The sequence below is a fragment of the Hemicordylus capensis genome, chromosome 4, assembly GCF_027244095.1.
Source record: "Hemicordylus capensis ecotype Gifberg chromosome 4, rHemCap1.1.pri, whole genome shotgun sequence".
Lineage (NCBI taxonomy): Eukaryota > Metazoa > Chordata > Lepidosauria > Squamata > Cordylidae > Hemicordylus > Hemicordylus capensis.
The window spans coordinates 290,650,434-290,670,899 of NC_069660.1; positions in this window are offsets into that span (position 1 = coordinate 290,650,434).

The window sequence follows — 20,466 nt, forward strand, 5'->3', positions numbered from 1 at the left end:
TAAGCATGTGTGATGCACTGTTGCCTTTCAGGATTCCATGGGACCCAGGAGGCGCTGGACTTGTCTTGCAAGTTGTGTTGGCTGAGTAGTAAACTAATGCACCAACTGTGAGATAGCCAGGAAAGAGAAAAACTCTTTTCTGCTTCTTGAAGCTAGTAGCCAATCGTCCAATATGGGTATAATGCCATGCCCCTGGTCCTGAGGTGCAGAACAATCACAGCCATGCACTTGGTGAAGACGCAGGGTGCTGTGCACAGGCCAAAGGGAAGAACCATGTATTGATAAATCGAGTTGCCCACTGTGACTCTCAGGGACTTTCTGTGTGTCTCTTGAATTCCAGTGTGAAAATAAGCATGTTTAAGGTCTAGTATTGCAAGCCACTGCTCCTGATGTAAGAGTGGCAGGATGTCTTGCAATGCTATCATACAGTACTTTCTCACCTGGACAAACTTGTTTAGGTGTCAAGTCCATTACTGGCCGAATTCCACCTCCCCTCTTGGAGATCTAGAAGTAGTGGGAGTAGAAGCCCTCCCACCTTTGTGCCCACCTCACAGGACTGTGGCTCCTTTCGCTAGCAGTTCCTTCACCTCTTCCAGCAGAGCAGGTGTTGCTCTTGTAAAGCATACAATGAATCATATAAATCAAGCTTTTTATCAATTCACCATCATCAATCATTTCAACAATCAATCAACATGTGTGTAAATTCATCTTTTCAGCATTCCAATCTTCATTTTTTTGCATTTATATTTTAAAAAATCAATCTTTTTAGAAATGATCATTCCAGAATGCAAGCTTTTTGTCATTATTTTAAAGAAATCAAGCTTAAAATTCAATTTTTACAATGCTAGTTTTTTTGAATTATTTGCATTTTTGAAGAATCCAGCAAGCTCCTTATAAATTATATGTTTTTTAATTCAAGCTGGTCATGTTTAGAAATTATATTTTGAAAAATCTTTTTTTAAAAAACATATTTACAACACATGTAGGCTGCCGCCGCCAGTGCCTAGACTAGTATGGGGGGGTGTTTTTGTGCGTGCCATGCCCACGATGGCCCCCCAAATGATGTCAGGTGGAAGAACTAGGGGCTTGTGGTCAGCGTTGGGTTTCTTAAGTGTGCATGTTGTATCAGTTGGCAAGTCGCAGCACTAGTCGTCTGGGCATGCTGCAACTTGGTTGGCATGGCTGTCAAGTCAGTGGAAGGGGGAGGGGATGGATGAGCAGAGGCTGCACCAGGCAGGTGATCAATGATCGGCCAATCACTTGCCCAGCTCAACCTGCCGCTCGGGGTAGCCCAGCAGGGGGAGGTTGATCTTGAGGAAGATCAACTGCTTGGCCATCCCAGCATCCAACTGGGACTGAGCGGGTATTACCATGTCCCCGGCACATGAGAACACCTGCTTGCTCTGGACACTGGTTGGTGGGCAGGAGAGGAGGTGCTTAGCAACCTCCACAGGCTCCTTCAAGTACTGGGCAATGCATTGCTCAGCACTGGTGGGCCTGGCAGGTCGAGCCTCCCGCACAGTGGGCAAGGTGCCAAGGCACACCCACTGAAACCACTGGGCGGATTTCACGGCAGGAGGAAGTGCCTGTTGCATTGGCGCCATTGCCTGGGATGCCACACCGCGGGACTGGGAAGGGGAACGGGTAGCTGATGCCTGGCTGCCCACGCTGCTGCTGGGTGCAGGTTGCTCAGGGAGAGCTGCATCCGCACCACCATCCTGGTCTCTGGGTCCTATTGACCTCCTCCTCCCTAACTCTCTGGACCAGGAAGTCCCTCCACCTGGGCAAGTCATCGATGCGCACGACATTGCCCTTGATGGTCGGGTCCTCCCTGCTACCCAACTCGCCAACAAGCCGCTTGGCCACCCCAGTCTTCAGTCTTCCAGCCAGAGGGTCAGTGAAGCATGGAGATCACCTTTCAGCTTCTCGAGGCCGAGAGCTATGGGCAACGCATGGGTCAGGGGAGTGGTGTTGGCACACAAGCCCTTTGTGGCAAGCTGGGGGCTCGAGTGTCGACACAATCTTGGACATGTGTTTCCACTCAGCATTAGAGTGATCAAACACACCCAAGGACCCGTCCCTCACCAGGCTGCCAAGGGCTCTTTCCTGCTCCAGCAGGCACTGGAACAGGAGGAAAGTAGAGTTCTGCTGTGTCACTACATCGGTTGGGATGAGATGGTGGGGAAGCCCAAGATCACACTGCTTCTCACGATGAAGGCGCCTGGACTGCTCGCTGCAGTTGAAATGTGTGGTCATCTTGCGAGCCTTCTCTCACAGCATGGCTGTGACAGCAACAGTTCCTACAGAGGGGTGGGCCTGTTCTTTGGACACCTTCAGCTCTCTAAGGCCGAGGGCGTCCCTAACAGCCAGATGGAGCGTATGTGCCATACACCATATGTTCACACAGCCCATGACTGTCACGACAGCAGTGGTCACATTAGAGTCATTGTCTGTTACAATGAAACCCCGGGAGAGGTGTGGACACCAACCAATCCATTCCTAAATCTGGCGGTCGAGTACAGCCGCCTCCTCCTCCATGGTGTGCCTTACATCCATAGTCCCCACATGCAAGATGGCCCACCTGTGCTGCAGTACAGTGGGAGATGTGCTGGAGCCAGAGGCAGTGCCCACAGAGGTCACCTCTCTCTCTGGGCCCTGGCCCAGGAAATCACTGACACTGATCCAGATGTCAGTCGTGAAATGCACACTGGTTCCAGCTGGTGCTGCACGCAGCCTGGCTGACAGAAGCTCCCTGCACCATCAGTACAGGGAGGGGACCACGTTCCAGTGAAATGTAGTTCTTGAGGGGATCATGTAGTCGGGAGCAAGATACTGGAGAATCTGGCAGAAGCTGGAGTTCTCGGCCATCTGGAAAGGTTGCTTGTCGGTGGAAATCATCTCCCCTATGAGGTAGGTGAGGTGACGATGGTCCATCTGACCAGTATGCTTGCTGCTCAACACCTGTGTCCACTGCTGGACTGGCAGTGTTGCCTGCTTGTCCGCACTCATTCCCCGCACACCAGGTGCACTAGCGCTGCCAGTGAGGCCAAGGAGACCTTGGTGATGACGCCGCATGTGCCGCCACATGGGCATCATCCCCCCAGGTGCTTGGCATCCATTTCCCGACTGACTTGTGCCCTGCAGTGGGCAGCAGTTGGAGCATCTTGAGTGACCTCCAAATGCCACCAGACATCAGGCGCTTGGACTTCTTGCTCCGGTGGAAATGGCCAGCCAGCTTGTGAACCTTCTCGTCAAGCGTGGCCGTGGCAGCAGCAGCACCTTGGGGGGTGGGCAGGGCTGATCCACCTTGGACTCCTTCAGCTCCCTAAGGCCAAGGGCGTCCCTGACAGCCAGATGAAGTGTGTGTGCCATACACCGTATGTTCAAACAGCCCATTACTATCTCGACAGCAGCGGACACATTGGAGCCATTGTCTGTGACAATGAAGCCCCGGGAGAGGTGTGGACATCCGCCAATCCACTCCTCTATCTAGCAGCCGAGTATGGCCGCCACCTTGTCTATGGTGTGCCTTGTGTCCATGGTCTCCACATGCAGAACAGCCCACCTGTGCCGTAATGCAGCGGGAGACAGGTTGGAGCCAGAGGCAGCGCCCATGGACAGAGGCAGCGTCCCCCCTCTCTCTCTCTGGGCCCCACCAGTGGGCAGTGATGGCCAGGAAAGCAGCGTGCATTCCACTGACACTGGTCCAGAGATCAGTTGTGAAATGCACACTGGTGCCAGCTGGGGCCGCACACAGCCTGGCTGACACAAGCTCCCTACACCGGTGGAACGTGGTCCTTAAGGGGATTATGTAGTCAGGAGCAAGGTTCTAGAATCTAGAGAATCCGGCGGAAGCCAAAGTTCTCAACCACCTGGAACGGCTGGTCATCAGTGGAAACCATCTCCCCTATGAGGCGGGTGAGGCGATGATGGTCCACATGAACAGAACACTTGCTACCTGACACCTGTGTCCACTTCTGGACTGGCAGTGCAGCCTACTTTTTGGCTGGCACAGGCGCACTGCCCTTGTCCGCCCTACTGGCAGGAACATGGGGTGCACTAGCACTGCCAGCGGTGCCAAGGAGAGCTGGGTGATGACGATCCATGTGTCACCACATGGCCATCATACCCAGCCGCTTGGGATCCTTGCCCCGACTGACCTGCTCCCTGCAGTGGACACAGTGGGCATGGTTCAGGGCATTTTCAGACACCTCAAAGTGCCACCAGACACCGCTGTCCTTGGAGGCCTCCTGCCCCCTGGGCGCCCTCTTTGGCCTCTTGCTCCTGAGTGACTGCAGTCCTGGGGAGGGGGGCGGTGGCCGTTGCCTGCCCACTGCTGTCACCCAACCCCCTTCTGCCCTGTGTGGAGGAGGAAGGGCCCGGCTCCACTGACAGAGGAGAGGCAGGCCTCTCCACGACCTCAGCAGACCCTTCCTCATCAGAGTCAGAATGGGAGGACCCACCACTGGACTTGGACACGACTGCCCGGGTTTCATGAGAGGGGCCCTACTGAGCAGCAAAACCATAAGGGGAAAACCCTAAAGTAACTACGAAAGAACAGAAAATGAAACTACAGTGACCCATGTCCTTGTTATCTCCTGCTTAGATTATTGTAACACTCTCTATCTAGGATTACCTCTGAGGATGATCAAAACGCTACAACTGGTCCAGAATACAGCTGTTCGCCTACTCATGGAAGCCAGAAAATATGACAGGGTAACACCTCTCCTGCAGTCATTGCACAGGTTGCCTATTCGCTACCGAGTTCAATTTAAGTTCCTGGTTCTGACCTTCAAAGCCTTGCGGAGCCTAGTGCCTGTCTACCTTCAGGCCCGCCTCTCCCATCCAGTTGCATCCCATCCGGATAGATAATCTCAGATGGCCCTTCTGTCGGGCCCTGATTTCTGAGATGTTCGGGGCTCTAGGTCCCTTGAAAGGGCCTTTTTGGTTGCTGCCCCACTCCTTTGGAACTCTCTCCCCCTACAGATCGGCTAGTCCCTTCCTTATCAATCTTCAAATCGCTATTGAAGATTTTCCTTTCTTGCCAGATTTTTGCCCCGTAGTTCATTTTTCTGTTCTTTCGTAGTTACTTTAGGGTTTTTTTTAAACAATTTTAAATTATTCATGTAATGTAATTTTTAATGTTAACTTTTAACTTTTGGAAGAAAGGTTGGGTCCACACGTAACAACACTGCATTCGATTGAAAAGTGCAGAATTATTTTCTCGAAGACAGAGCACCCAGTTCGGATACCCGCCGCGCGGATGTGATTGCCACAAGAAAGAGTACCTTGTATGACAAAATCTTCAGTGGTATAGATGAAATGGGTTCAAACAGTGCTTTGGTCAAAGCGTTAAGCACTCTGTTAAGATTCCAGGTAGGAAAACGCTTGACGGGTGGGGGTGCCAGGTTGGTAGCGCCACGAAGGAACTGTGAAATATGGGGATGGAGTGATAGCTGCGAGCCTGAGGAGAGTTTGAGAATCGACGCAAGGGCTGAGACCTGTCGCCGTAAGGTGACAGGACAGAGCTGTTTGTCTAAACCTGACTGTAAAAAACTCAGAACCTCAGGGACACCTGCCAAAACTGGGTCAATGTGGTGTGTACGGGCCCAGGTTAAAAAAGCGGACCATGTAGTTTGATATATATGGTTTGTGGATTCCCTTCTAGCAGCTAGTATGGTATTTTGCACTGATGAGGAGTATCTGCTAGCCGCTAAGGACGCGCACTCAGCTTCCAAGCAGAGAGTTGTAGCCACTGTGGCTCCGGGTGAAATATTGGTCCTTAAACCAGGAGGTCTCGTCGTATTGGTAGGTGCCAAGGGGGTCTAACTGCCAACTCGAGGAGACTGGAAAACCAAGGACGGTGAGGCCAGTGAGGAGCTATGAGAATAAGCTCGGCCCTCTCTAGGATCATCTTCTTGATTACTTTCATGATGATGGGAATTGGAGGAAAAGCGTAGAGAAGTGCTTTTGGCCATGGGGAGTGAAGTGCGTCCGTCGCTTCCGCCTGGGTGGATTGGTATCTTGAATAGAAACGGGGAAGCTGATGGTTTTGTGCAGAGGCGAACAGATCCACCTGTGGATGGCCCAAGATCTGAGTCATTTGACAAAATACCTCTGGATGCAGAGACCATTCTCCCGAATCGAGAGACTTGCGGCAGAGCCAATCCACAAGTTCGTTGTCCTCCCCTTTCAGGTGTTCCGCCGAGAGTGATAGGAGATTGTCCTCTGCCCAGCTGAAGATAAGATCTGACTCCTCCATCAATATCTTCGATTTGGTGCCCCCCCTGTCGGTTGATGTGGGCCTTCACTGTTACGTTGTCCGTTCTGATCAGGACGTGTCGATGACAAAGGAACTGCTGAAAGCTGATAAGGGCCAGATGGGCTGCCCTGAGTTCTAGCCAGTTGATGGGTCGTCCCTTCTCCTCCAGAGACCAGGAACCTTGTGTGACTTGTGACCGACAGTGGGCTCCCCACCCCGATAGACTGGCGTCTGTGGTTACTATCACTCGTGGAGGTTCCTCCAAGAGATGGCCCTGATTGAGGGCTGGGGACAACCACCAATGTAGGGATTCCCGGACCCGTCGAGTGATCCTGATTGACTTCCTGGAGCAAGCCATGATTTGGTCCTGCCAAGGGAGGAGCAACCATTGCAGGGGATGCGAGTGCCATCTGGCCCATGGAGTGCAGAGGAGACAGGCAATCATGGACCCCAATGCTTGGGCCAGAATCATAACGTCCTCCGAAGTCTTGGAGAGGAGCGAGCGTAGTTGTTGGGCAACTTTCAGTTGGCGTTCCGGTGGCAGAGATACTGTCCCCTGGTTTGTGTTGAAAAGAGCCCCTAGATGAACCAGTTTCTGAGTGGGCTCGAGGTGGCTCTTGGGATGATTTACTACAAAGCCATGATCCGCAAGTGCTTGTAGGGTGATGTGGACATCCTTGGCGGCTTGTTCCCGAGTGCGAGCTCTCACCAAAAGGTCATCCAAATACGGGTGAAAGTGTATGCCGTGGAGGCGGAGGTGGGACGCCAGGGCTACCATCACCTTGGTGAGAACACCTGGGGGCCGGATGAGAGGCCGAAGGGGAGCGCGCGATACTGGTAATGCTTCCCGTCGTAGGCGATGGGAATATGCAGGTAAGCCTCCGAAAGGTCTGTCGAGGCTAGAAAATCCCCTGACTGAATGGTCTCCTTTATGGTGTGTAAGGATTCCATTCGAAATTTCCTTTTCTGAATGAAACGATTGAATGCCTTCAGATCTAGTACGGTCCTCCAGGTTCTGTCTTTCTTTGGAACAAGGAACAGAATGGAGTAGGTGCCTAGAAAATGTTGGGTATCTGTAGCCGTTTCAATTGCCCACATCTGAAGTAGATGCTGGACTGCTTGACGCATCCGTATGTGTTTGATGGGATTTGAAGATTTTGGTGTGGGGATGAATCGGTCGTGGGGTTTGGACGAAAGTTCGATGTTGTAACCATCGGACACTACGTCTAACACCCAGGTGTCGAAAGTTGAGGACATCCAGGTGGTAAAGTGGTCCGATAGTCGGCCGCCTACCGGAGTGGCGTCATTGCTTCTTTTGGTTGGCAAATGAACTGAATTGCTTGTGGGAATATCCTCTGTGATTTCCTCTGAATCGTTGCCTCCATTGTGGTCAGAAGGCGCCTCTGGGAGGGGTGAATCGTGACTCTCGTGACTGATAGTTCTGACTATAACTGGAAGAGTATGGCTGGTTAAAGGATTGCCTATACGGGCGAAAGGATCTTGCAGAATTACGAAAGGAACCACAAAACCCCCCGCGTGAGTAGGGCATAACTTTCTTCTTATCCTTAGACTCCACAAGAACCGGGTCTAAAACCGGTCCAAAGAGTGCCCCCCCCCCACAAAGGGTGCAGAAGTTAAGGCTAACTTTGATTTGTAATCCACATTCCAGGCCTTAAGCCAGAGGGACCTACGCAACGCCACCCCTGCAACCATAGCCCTAGAGGATTGTTGAATGTTATCCAGACTGGCATCAGCCATTAGAGAAGCCGCTTTGGCTAGTTTATTAATGCCCTGTCGAAGTTTGGGAAATTCAGGAGGAACCATCTGGACAAGCTCCTTGGCCCAAAGTAAGGATGCTCTGGCGAAGATGGAATAGGTCACCGAGATCTTTATAGAGGAGCAGGAGGAGGCATGTACTTTCTTAAGGAGAGAATCACAGCGACGGTCCTCCTGGGACTTCAATTGTTCTTGTCCCTCAGATTGAATTGCAGTACCCGAGACCAGTTGGACCATGGGTGGATCCACTTTCGGGGTGGCCAGGAGCTTAGTAATGTCCATAGGTAACAAGTAATGTCTCTTGGGAATGTTATCTATGGGTTTAGTCGCGGTTGGTCGATGCCACTCCGCACACATGACTCTTTGAAACAAGGGAGGAAATGGAACTACTGGACTCACCAGTTCAGAAGCGGGGAAAACCTGCTGGTATAGTTTGGAAGCCATTCCCTCCAGTTCAGGCGGAGCGATAGCATTAATTGTCCGCTTTGCCTTTGCTAGCAGGATCTTGAAATCTGCAGAGGAAAACAGCCTGGCCGAATTAGGAATAGGCAGAGCAACCTTTTCATTCGAAAGCTCCCCTTCCTCCTTATCTGAATCGATGGGAGCAGAGAGTTCCCCAGGCTGAGAATGTGGCGATCCCCCATCAGAGGAGGAGTGTGTGTGGACCGGGGGGGGGGGGTTGGACCGGTCGGGTAATAAGGAAGGAAGGGTGGGTATGAGAGGTGCAGGTGGGGGAGGAGGGGGTATGGAAGGAACCAATGGAACCACCTTTTTTGTGGAGTTTACATTGTTGTGCTTCATTAGCGGAGGATGACGAAGAGGAAGAGCACCTGCGCTTTCTCTTAGGTCTGTGTGTTAAAGGTCTGGGTATGAAATTGCCCCGCTCAGATAGGGGAATGGCCCTACGCCTGGGGCTAGAATCAGGAGAGGAAGATGAAAGTCTGTCTGAACCTCTCCTGTTGGATGTCCGCCTGTGCCTGGTTTTGCTTCCTTGACTTGGGTCTGGAGCAACTGTGACAGAGGGAGCCTGTCAGAGGGAACAGGGTCCGTTTGCAACAATGTTAATGGAACTGCAGCTACAGGGGGCTCCTGCAGAATTTCCCGCCTAAAAAATTCCCTTAACCACTGTGTGGCTCTAGGAGAGAACGGATCTTGTTTTACAGGGGAATTTGCAGAAGGATCTGCTCTGTGCAAGTTCTCCTGTGCAGTGCTCCCAGGAGGTGAAGTAGCTCGTGGAACAGCCCCTAATAGACTCTCTTGTGGCGAAGGGTCAGTCACTGGAAGGTTGCCCACCGGGCACCGGCCGTCCAATTTACTTGCCAATCGCTTTTTATGCCCCTCTTTATTCTTCGCACCATTTGTCTGTGCTTTGGATTTTGATCGGTGGCACACTGCCTGAATCAACAATCTTCCGCTTAGCCTCTTGTGTCCCTCCGCTTTGATGAGGGATTCTTTGCGCTTTCGTTTCTTTTTTGCAGTTTGATCTCCCAAATGGTTAGATTTTTAAAAAGCTTTTAAAGGCAATAGCCCAGACGAAGAGGGTTCCACCGCCAGAGCCACTGGCGCTGCGGTATCAGAGGGCTGGGGAGAGACAATGGCGGCGGGAGAAACTGTCGGGGCGGAGTGATTTCCCCGCGTATTGCCCAGGTGCTGCGGCAATACAGAAGCTTCCGACATTGAGCCCTGTAACAGCTCCTCAGCATGCGAAATGTCCATAAGGACTAACGTAAACGATATAAAATCAAAGCGAAAAACTTTTGAGTAACCAATTGAGTCCGAATTTAAAGGAAAAAGTAAGTTTTTGAAAGTTTTGTTATGAAGCTGAATGGAGCTTGAGCTCTCTTCCCCCCCCCCCCCGCACACACTAAATATAGAAGTCACGGAAAGGCAGTTCACAGAATTAAAGGCAATAGCCACAGACCAGAAAACAGAATTCCAGAATGTAGAGTACAGGAGCTCTCTCACAAAACGTCTAGTCCCGAGCGAGACAGAACTGGAACTGGGGAGCTAGCTACTCCCACAAGAATCACATGGTCCAGTTCTGTCTCGAGCATGCTCAGTTCCTAACCCTTCCTGAGGATCTCCTACCACCAGAGGAAAAGGGGCACACAAAAATCAATAATTCAATCTACACAGCAATTAACAACAAACAGCAAACAATAATCAAGAATCAGCAATAATCAATAATAATAAACCCAGCAGAAAAATCAATCAAATCCAAAGCACAAACAGAGAGGGAGAGGGTTCCAGTGGGGCAGATGGCAGGAGGAGGTCGGGGGGGCCAGGCCAGGCTTCAGGGCCTAGGCCCCGGGTCAGCCAGGGACTGGCCTGGGATGGGATCCAGGGAATTGGGATGGTATGGATGCAGGGAGGGAGGCAGGAACAACAATTAAAAGAACACACTAAACAAAAAATAAAATCAAAGCAAAAAGCAGCACACACAGGAAAAGAGATGAACAAGAAGAGAGGCAGAGTAAAATGAAATCAATGCAGATGGATGGGGGTGGAAGGGCCAAGGCCTAGGGCCCTGGCCAAATAATAAAGGAATGAATGGGGTGGGGGGTGGAGAGAACAACAATAAAAGATGGTAAAAGAAAGTGTAAAAAGTAAATCACAGAGGAGGACAAGACACACACACAGGGCAGAAATAAGGCAAGAAGAGGGACAAAAGAAAGAGCAGAAGGACACAGTGAAGGACTCACACACACCAGTAGCTCAAGCTCATGAGCACACATGGTCCAGATGATCCAACAACTGCAGCCAGAGAGAATTTTCCAGGCCGGAGACTTGGCTTAAATAGGTTTGAAACTCCCTCCTTTGGGAGCCCCCACCTTTGCACTCCCCACCTCCCAGCTAACAGTGTCACAGTCAACAGCCTACCAGAGCACAAGACTCATTCTGGCCAATCAAAGGATCAATAGCCCAGCCAATGAAAAGTCTGCAAATAGGCTCACAAAATGGAGGACAGAAGGGAGTAAAAGTAAACAATGGTACTTAAAATGGAGGACAGACCCAGCACACAGCAGAAACAGACCCTAGGGAATCTATATCACATTCGAACCAGTTCGGATTCATTTGAACCCATTCAGATTCATTTGAACGGGTTCAAACCGGTTCGGATTCGGTTCAAAATTGGACCAGAAGAGCAAAACCAGAGCCCTATCTGGTCCAAGTTCAAATCTTCGAACCAAACCAGTTCGAACCCGAACCAGTCTGCATATCCTTACTGAGAGCCATTTCTTCCTTTTCACTGCATCAAGCAGAGACAAGCCGCTCCTTCCTATCCCCACTTCCACAATGCACCAATCACATGCCTGGAGAAAAAGACAAATAGGGCCTTCCCCCACTGCTGGGACCCTGCTGCATGTGATGAAAACTGAGAGAAAGAGGGAGCCTTTCTCCCGGCAAGAAGAGTTTCCTCTCCCAGCAGCAGCCTGACTGGTTTGCCTGCTTTTTGTGCTGCTCGCCCTCAGCATTTGAATGTAATTATTGCAGAGTGAGTATGCCGAGGCCAGGAGCAGCTGGAAGCTGGATGATGGCTTGGCCTGCTTTCCTCAAGAAAAGTAAAATGAAACCCTTGGAAATCTCCATTGCATGGATGTGTTTATTCTTCCCAGCTTGAAAACTTGTATGTGCCTGTTGTATGAAATTTGAAAGCCAGTTTGCTTTTGTTTGTTCCACAAGGTGGGGGGATGGTGGTGGGGGGTGGCATCTTGAAAAGGATAAAAATGTGTTAAATGCATAAAGAGAGGCTTGAAAACAAATAAGAAACTGTACAGGAGAAGGGTCTTCTTAATTTGCTGGAAATCCTTGCAAAACTGTTGTAACCTTTAGCTGAAATTACCTGTTTTTAAACAATTCCTTGATTCTTCATTATTTTGCCCTGCTGTGGACTGTTAACTGGAGGAGATTATCACATTTTAGCCAAGCTGTTTTTATTTTAGCAGAATGGGAAAGAGTTAGGATTGCCATGCCCCCCAGAATTCTGGGTATTACCTGGATTTTAAGCTTCTCACCAGGATTACTTAGTCCACCTGGATTTGCCTGGATTTCAACTTTCATTTTTTTTTAAAAAAAGATAAGCTTTTTAAAGGCCTTGTAGAAGATGAGTAATGGAACAAAACATGCAGTCACTATTCTGCTCAGTCGCTGGACAAAGAGAGTTGACTGGACTTGAACTAAGAGAGGAAGAGCACAGGAGGCTAGCTGGGAGGGTTTCACTTTCACAAGTACAGTAATCCCCTGAGGAATATTTCTTTGTTTGTTATAGCTTGCTTTTGATGTGAATCACTACCTGCCTACCAGGCTGTGTATTGTAATGTTTAAGGACTTTCTTGGTTTTACATTCAATGCATGCCTACTTAGAGGTAAGCACCATTGGTTTCACTCGAATCATCTCTCAAATAAGTATGTACAGAATTGCAGCCTTAATTAAAAAGCTGTGCATTTTTTTATTCTATTGCTGCTTTTAACATGACAAGGAAAATGGTCAGGCAAAGATATCTTCCCCAACTATTGTTGGTAGATATCGAGAGCAAATACAAGTCAACTGGAAATGCAGCTGCTAATTTGCATATGCAAATTGTTTGCAAGCCAATTTACACAATATGCAAATTTAGGAACCCGGATTTGGAGAGCCAGAATATGGCAATTCTAGGTGGAATGAGAAGCTTAAACTGTGTGCTTCCTACTTAGATCTATGTGAGCTAGGGTTTTTTAAATCCCTGATCATGGTGTGATAAATATGAATGGTGCTGGACATAAAATACTTTCCCTAAATATAATGGATACCCCCCCACAATGTCCAAGCCCCCTTTTCTTTCTCTTTTCTTCTCTCCCTCCCTCTCTCTCTCTCTCTCTCTCTCTCTCTCTCACTTCTTCATTATTATCCCTTCCAATTATACATTTAAGCATAGTTCAGGTTGTTGTGCTAAGCTATATGTATTTATTATACTTACATGTGAAGTGAAAGAAAGTAAAAATCCAATCATAAAATAGAATTGTAAGATGCACTTCTTTCTTTTTCAGGAAAAATCATGAATAGCATATTTTAACTATTATTGTTCTCAGCAGATTTAACACTCAATGATTGCAATAATAGTTAAAATACGACACTCAGAGTTTTTTTGAAAAAGAAAGAATATTTTCTGAAAAAGAAAGAAGCCCCTATTAAAGACTCACATTTAAGTAATGAAAATAGATATAATTATATTTCCCAGTTAGTACATTTGTTTATTAACTTTTGTTCTGTATGTGAAGGTTTTGTTCTGTATGTGATCCAGTTATTCCAGATCACGAGGGGAATCTACTAGCACTATTCTCCAAGAATTATCAAATTTTGGTAAGTGACAGGGAAGATAGAATAGAGCAACAGAAGCCTAACCCAGTAGGTATGCTTCTGCCAAGATAGGTCAAAAACAAATCACCATATCAAGATGCTACTTTCAGCAAAGCTCAGTCAGAATAGATTTTGTCTTTATGGAATTTTAAGAGCTCAACTTTAACCCCAGAGTTAGCATACTTAGTTTGGCACTATAAAGCTATAAATCCAATTTTATAAATAGAATTAATATTTTATATTATTATTTTATAAATAGAATAGAATTGTAAAACACGTGTGTGTGTGCGTGCGTGCGTGAGAGAGAGAGATCCATAGCGGGGCATAACAATGTATATGCGTACACACTGCCTTGATATTGCCACCCAGAACTAACCTTATTCCGCTCACTGATGAAGAAAATTAGAGGGAACACGTGTTGGCATCCAGTGATCGCGATCCAGTTGGGTTTGATCACATCTCAGGATTGAGACAGGGAAAGTAAGACATTCCTCCTGGATCCCCATTTGTTTATATTTATGTTTTTCATTGCAATATAAAGGACTATCTGTCTAGTCTGAAGAATTCATGTGACATTCATCCCCTCTCCACGGCTTCTCAGAGCCTTAAGATCATTTAGCTTCTCTGGTTTCAGTGAATGCTTGGAGGGAACAGTTTCCAAATCAGACTGACCCGGGGCTTGCTGGACCCCTGAGGCTGGTAATCTCTGCATATGCTTAGAAAAATCATCTCTGAGATCATCTATCTTCTTCCCTGTGTTCTCAATTTTGTCCAAAAATCAAAATAACAGTTTCTGTCGTGAGGAGTGTATTCTTATATACATATTTAGCCAGGAATCCAGAGTTAAACAGAGTTCTCGTCTCTTCTGCTGTTGTTTGTGTATAAGTGCTCTGTCTCCCTATAACACTGCCCACCTCCAGCTGAATCAACAGGCTCCACGGAGGTGGATTCTGTCTCTAATAAAGCATAATGATTCTTTACTAACAAGGGATCAGGGGTACTCACTAGGGATGTGCACGGAACCAATTTGGAGGCCCTTTATGGACCTCTAAACTGGTTTGAAGGACTGCTGGTTTATCCCTCCCTCCGCTTTCCCCCCACCAGTGCTGCTCTAGCAAAGGGTCCATCAGGATGGCAGAGTACCTCCCTGCTGCCCCGTTGCCTTGTTGGTCCCTATGTCACCGGAAGTACCCGATGCACCTGCTTGGGAATGTGCTTGGGTGTTCCTGGTCTGCTTTGCCAGGATCTGCCATCGGCATCCTTGATCACAGTGGACCATACCCCATGATGCTTTGCCCTCTTTAAAAGGGAATACATATTCCCTTCTAGGAAGTCATCATGAAGTAACAGAAAAATAATGCCCCTCAGCATCCCCCCATTGCCAGTAATTGTGTTTGTGTGAGACTCTTTTGGTCTGAGGCTCTTATGAGGGTACAGTTGCTGCCAGGTGAAGGGCTTAAATGCCATTTAAAGGGATTTAAATGCCCTTTGCTTGCCAAGGGCGAATGGTCCATTCTGAAAGGGCACAATAGTGCTCAACACAGCCCCTTGAAAATAATGGCCAATGGCTGTCACCATGCAGACATTCTGACGCCTTGCCCACAGTCGGTGATGCGAACACTATGGAGCTTGTCTGGGATGCGGCTTCAGCGAAAATCTTCTGAAACCAACGATTGCTGGGATATAGTTGGATGAACATCTGCAATGCAATTTATTGTTAAAAAATGAATCTCAGGTTCATCTACCTGTGTTTTGTCATTACGTGTGAATCAGGCACCTATCTCTAGCCCTAAGCATCCCTATCTGAACTGTCAGTTAATGCCAACTGAATTTTATAGACCCTTGTTCACTCCATTCCAAAGCCCCTCCCTTTACAGATTCTCAGCAGATGAGGTCCGGTAATTTAAATTCTTCTTGATTGACAGTGTTGACTAGCCAATCACCACACATGGGCAGACTTGTTTAGATAACAAGGTACAATGTGGGAAGTTGTTACTATTAAGAAGCCAAGCTTGGCTTAAGGAGTCAACTGGTTTGTGAAGCAACTGATGATGTGTCAACAAAATATCTCAGATTTCAACAACACACACTTTTTTTCTAGATGCAATTGTTTCCTTCAAGTCCCTGTGTATCCCAGAGGAGAGCTGGCCTTGTGGTAGCAAGCATGACTTGACCCCTTAGCTAAGCAGGGTCCACCCTGGTTGCATTTGAATGGGAGACCACATGTGAACACTGTGTAAAATATTCCCCTCAGGGGATGGAACTGCTCTGGGAAGAGCAGAAGGTTCCAAGTTTCCTCCCTGGCTTCTCCAAGATAGGGCTGAGAGAGATTCCTGCCTGCAACCTTGGAGAGGCCGCTGCCAGTCTGTGAAGACAATACTGAGCTAGATAGACCAATGGTCTGACTCAGTATATGGCAGCTTTCTATGTCCCTACCATACACATAATCTTCGGCTAAAATTAACTAGTTTCTGCTGTAAATGCCCAGTTTGAAATGTTTTTAAGGCAGCCTCCAGACGCTTGATCAGGTCAAGTCTCAGTGATATGCAAATAATCAGTAGCCTTATTCTGAAGTAAGGAAAAGATACTGTGTCTATCACCAGTATTGTAAGACATAACACCACCATTGGCCTTAATCTGTGAGTATACCAAGAAAGCTGTAGAGGCACTTTTTGCTATCCCCTAATCTTCCTGATTGTTTCTTCCCCTGCTCAGTTGCCCCATTCTAGTCAGTTGGTTGCCCACTTATTTCTGCCTCTTGCCATCTCCTCTGGCACCCAGAAGTTAACATCTGGCCTGCGTTCAATATGACGCATTCTCCTGGAAGTGTGGAATGATGGCAGAGAAAAAACACAGCCCAACTCACTGGGGATAGCACAGATTAGAAAATGGCTACTGCAGTAATTGTCCTTCCATCTCTTGTCTTCCAGCAAAAGGTTCCCTTTAATTTACTCTACATCAGTGGAAACAAAATGAGAAGCTGAATATAAAGTGTAAATGTGTGGCTAGCTCTTACAGAACTTCCCCTTGGATCCAATTTTCTGAACACTCTGTTTAATTCTGTTTTCTAGTTTTCCACCCCCGAGTTGATGCTATCAGTGCTCCCAAGCTCTTTTTTCTGCAGATGCTTCATTGTTTAAATTTTGCTTTCTATTTTTAAAGCCTGCAGTCACTTCTGGTTTAGCTCCTTTTGAAAAAAATAAGTAGGTAGATGTTTTAAGTCTGTCGCAAATTGTGGAAGAGTAGAGCAGCATCCCAGTCCCTACTGACATCAATGAAAATCTAAATGTGCATTCAAAGTGAAATTGATAGCTTCATTATAGGGTTTTCTGTGGATTCAGAGAGGTGTTCTAGTATTTACTGATTTGTACAGGGCTTTGCATATTATAGATGGAAGGAGAATGCTTGTGTCAGGAAAATTAAAGATTAAAATGATTAATATTCATTATAGCATCTGAGGAAATATGTCCTTAAATATACGGTTGTCAGCTTATTTTGCTCATTTTTGCCAATAGCCTTATTTTAAAACATTAACAGCAAATACCAATATATGTTATAACTTTTCTTTTTGAGAAAGTGCTCAAAATTTGTTGCCATTTGTTTCTCCTTCCCTCAGAGAGGTAGCTCCACATCCATAGATCCCTAGAGGGTGTTGAATGTCCATGCATCAAAGGCCATTGCTGACTGCATTTTTAAAGGGCATTTATTTTAGGGGATATAGATGATAGCCAGGGGTTGGTCTTCTATTGTCCATCATCCTATCTTTTAATCCACATCAGATATCGGACAATAGGTGGCACTGGTCTTCCTTGGCTATAAGGAGCTTCCTGCCACTTCTGCACTACCAGCTGACTATCTTCTGATGCAGGGTGTAGCCTGCGTCCTCTCCTCTCCCTACCTGTTCCACTTACTTCTTGAAAAGGGGGAGGAGCTTGGCCCAGGCCTCACCCAAAGACCCCAATGTGGCAAAAGCTTCAGTAGGCCAGCTGGAATTGGCTCTTCCCCCACCTCCCATTCATTGGATGCTAAGCTGACTGTTTGGAGGTGCTGGCTCAGGACTGCTCCCCTCTGTTGCTCTTCCTCACTGGAGGACCTCCCCCCTACACACACACACAGAGAAGAGAGGTCCTTCTGTTGGGGAGTCTGATACTACCTGCTAACTTGGCAAAGAGGCACCTTTGAATGTGGTGATTCTCTTATTTAGCAGGGGGAGAGTAACTGGCCCAATCCACCCCCAGCCCAGGCACTGGAGGTACAGCCCCAGCACAGTACCTCCAGTGACTGTTGCTGGTATCTATCTTACGTTTCTTTTTAGATTGTGAGCCTTTTGGGGACAGGATTCGATCTGATTTGTTATTTCTCTGTGTAAACCACCCTGAGCCATTTTTGGAAGGGTGATATGAAAATTGAATTACCAAAATAATCCCAGTAGTAATTGGCGCCCTAGGTGTAATTCCAAAACACCTTGAAGAGTACCTCAATACAATAGGGGTCATGGAAATTACCATCAGTCAATTACAAAAAGCAACTTTATGGGGAACAGCTTACATTTTGCGATGATAATTAAAATAACAACAATATTGACAATAAAATTCAGGCATCCCAGGTCCTTGTTTGGATAAAACAAACCAGTCAATAACATCTGTCTCACTTCGTGAATAAAGAATAATAATACACTATCTTTAATTTTTCTTTAGTTATCCTAGACCCTTGGAAAGGGCTCGATTATTACAGTACCAAATCTAGTCAATAACGTCTGGTAGACTGTGTGTAAACAGCATAATAAAAATTATTATTAGAGACATGGCAAGAAGAAGGATGCAGTGTAACAAATTAACTGGTGAACTGGGTCCCTAGCACAATGAACCCATACTCTAATCTGTGGTGGAAGAAATGGTCTGGCTATCTCTGGGTCCTGAGCAAAGGATTTTCCTCTGGGTTCCAGTTGCTCCTGTGCAACAAGACAATTTACTGTCACCACAACTCACAAATGAGGGAGAAGCGGGAACAGTTGATGTCTCCCCGCAAACTGGGATTGCAGTTCATTAAGCTGGCCCACTACTATTGTGTGTTGACAGCCATATAGCACCCACGCTCCTCTTGTAGTTTTACTAGCCAGGATTTAAAGCCCAGGTAGCGCAGTACTGCCAATCAAGTCCTGAAGGCCGGATGATCCAACCCAAGGGCACTTAGGCCATTATGCATCCTCCTGGTGGTGGGAGTTCCTGGATGAGAGAGACAGGTCACTTCCCGGGCCTACTGAAGGCTATACCAATGGTGGTATAGCTGGGCTGGAAGCATTTTCATCTGCCTAAACTTAATGACATATGGTGTCCCTAGCCAACAGTTGGGCCCCTTCCCATGTCTACTGGAGGCTGTACTGCTGCTGGGCTGGAACTGTTTCCATCTGCCTATAATTAATGACATTATATACAATCAGGACTGGGTCTCCCAGCTTATGCACCTCCACCACAACCTTGTACACCCTCTAGCAGGAAGGGCTACTGCAAACTCAGCCAAGGGTAAGGTAGCCCATAATCAAGTTCAGTATCTGGGTTTGCAGTCATCCAGGGGATCATCTGCCACATTGTAGACAAGGTCCAGGCCCTGGCCAAGTGGGCCATGTGAAAATGGTGTGTGTGTGTGGCTACTACTACAGGTTTATTCCCCACCTTGGTGACTACCCTTTCACAAAATCATTGATAACCCACTCAGGTGTGGTGAATGGACACCACTTATACTGCATTCAGTACCCTATAGGCCTCTTGCAGGGTCTCAGTGTACCGCATCCCCAATTTCCCCAGGAACAATTTATAGACTCCTCATTTGTGGTGCTGGGAGCAGTACTATTCCATGGCAAGCAGCCCAAGGAGAGACCACTCACATAACTCAGCCCTAAGTTAATGATGGCCAATAGTAGGCCATGACCATGCTTCACTACCACCTGTGGGGTTCACCCCTGTTCTCGTGACTGAACACCCCCTTTGTAAGGGCTACAGAGAATGAAAGACAACAATGCTCAGCTGACGCACTGGTGCCTTGCTCTACATATCTACCAGTTCATGGTACAATACCAAAAAGGCTCTGCCCACACTAATGCTGACTTTTTCTCTCAAAAGCCACTGGATGACCTGTATTTTTATTATTATTATTATTATTTATTTTACACAGTCAGACAGGTGTTATTGACTGGTTTGTTTTATCCAGACATCGAGTCCTTCCCAAGGACCTGGGATGGCTGATTTTTATTGTCAATGTTGTTGCTGTTATAGGTATCGTCGCAGAATATAGGCTGTTCCCAGTAAAGCTGCTTTTTGTAATTGGCTGATGATTTCTGTGGCCCCTATGGTGTTGAGGTGCTCTTCAAGGTCTTTTGGAACTGCACCCAGGGCGCCAATTACCACTGGGATTATTTTGGTCTTCTGCCACAGCCTTTCAATTTCAATTTGTAGATCTTTGTATTTGGTGATTTTTTCTATTTCTTTTTCTTTTATTCTGCTATCCCCTGGTATTGCTATGTCGATTATTTTGACTTGTTTTTCTTTCTTCTCAACTACAGTTGAGAAGAAACTGGTGTATTGTGTGGCAGATGTTTGTCTGTTTGTAGTCGGAAGTCCCATAATATTTTTACATCTTCAATTAATATTTTTACATCTTCATTCGTATATTTTTTTCAGTTAAGCGACGTTTCTTTTAGTAACTTTGCTGTCTTCAGCCCTGGTTGCTCAACTGAAGATCCTGAGTCCTATTGCCCACTTGCCACCAGATGTCCAGGGACTCCAGCACCTGGCGCGGTCCTTGTTGACCCGGACGACGACCGATCCAGTATAGATTTATTAAAGTTACATCTCACCATATTGTTGATGGGAGAGGCACTCTTTGTCTGGCTCCTCTGGTGAGAACTGTCCAGTATGGTTGGACCTCTGGCATAGCTCTCACCTTCCTCAGAGCACGCAAGCCCCACAACCACGCCAAGGTAGTGCCTCACTGGGGGCCAAGGTAGTGCCTCACTGGGGCAATATTATTATTATTATTATTATTATTATTATTGCCTCACTGGGACAATATTATTATTATTATTATTTATTTA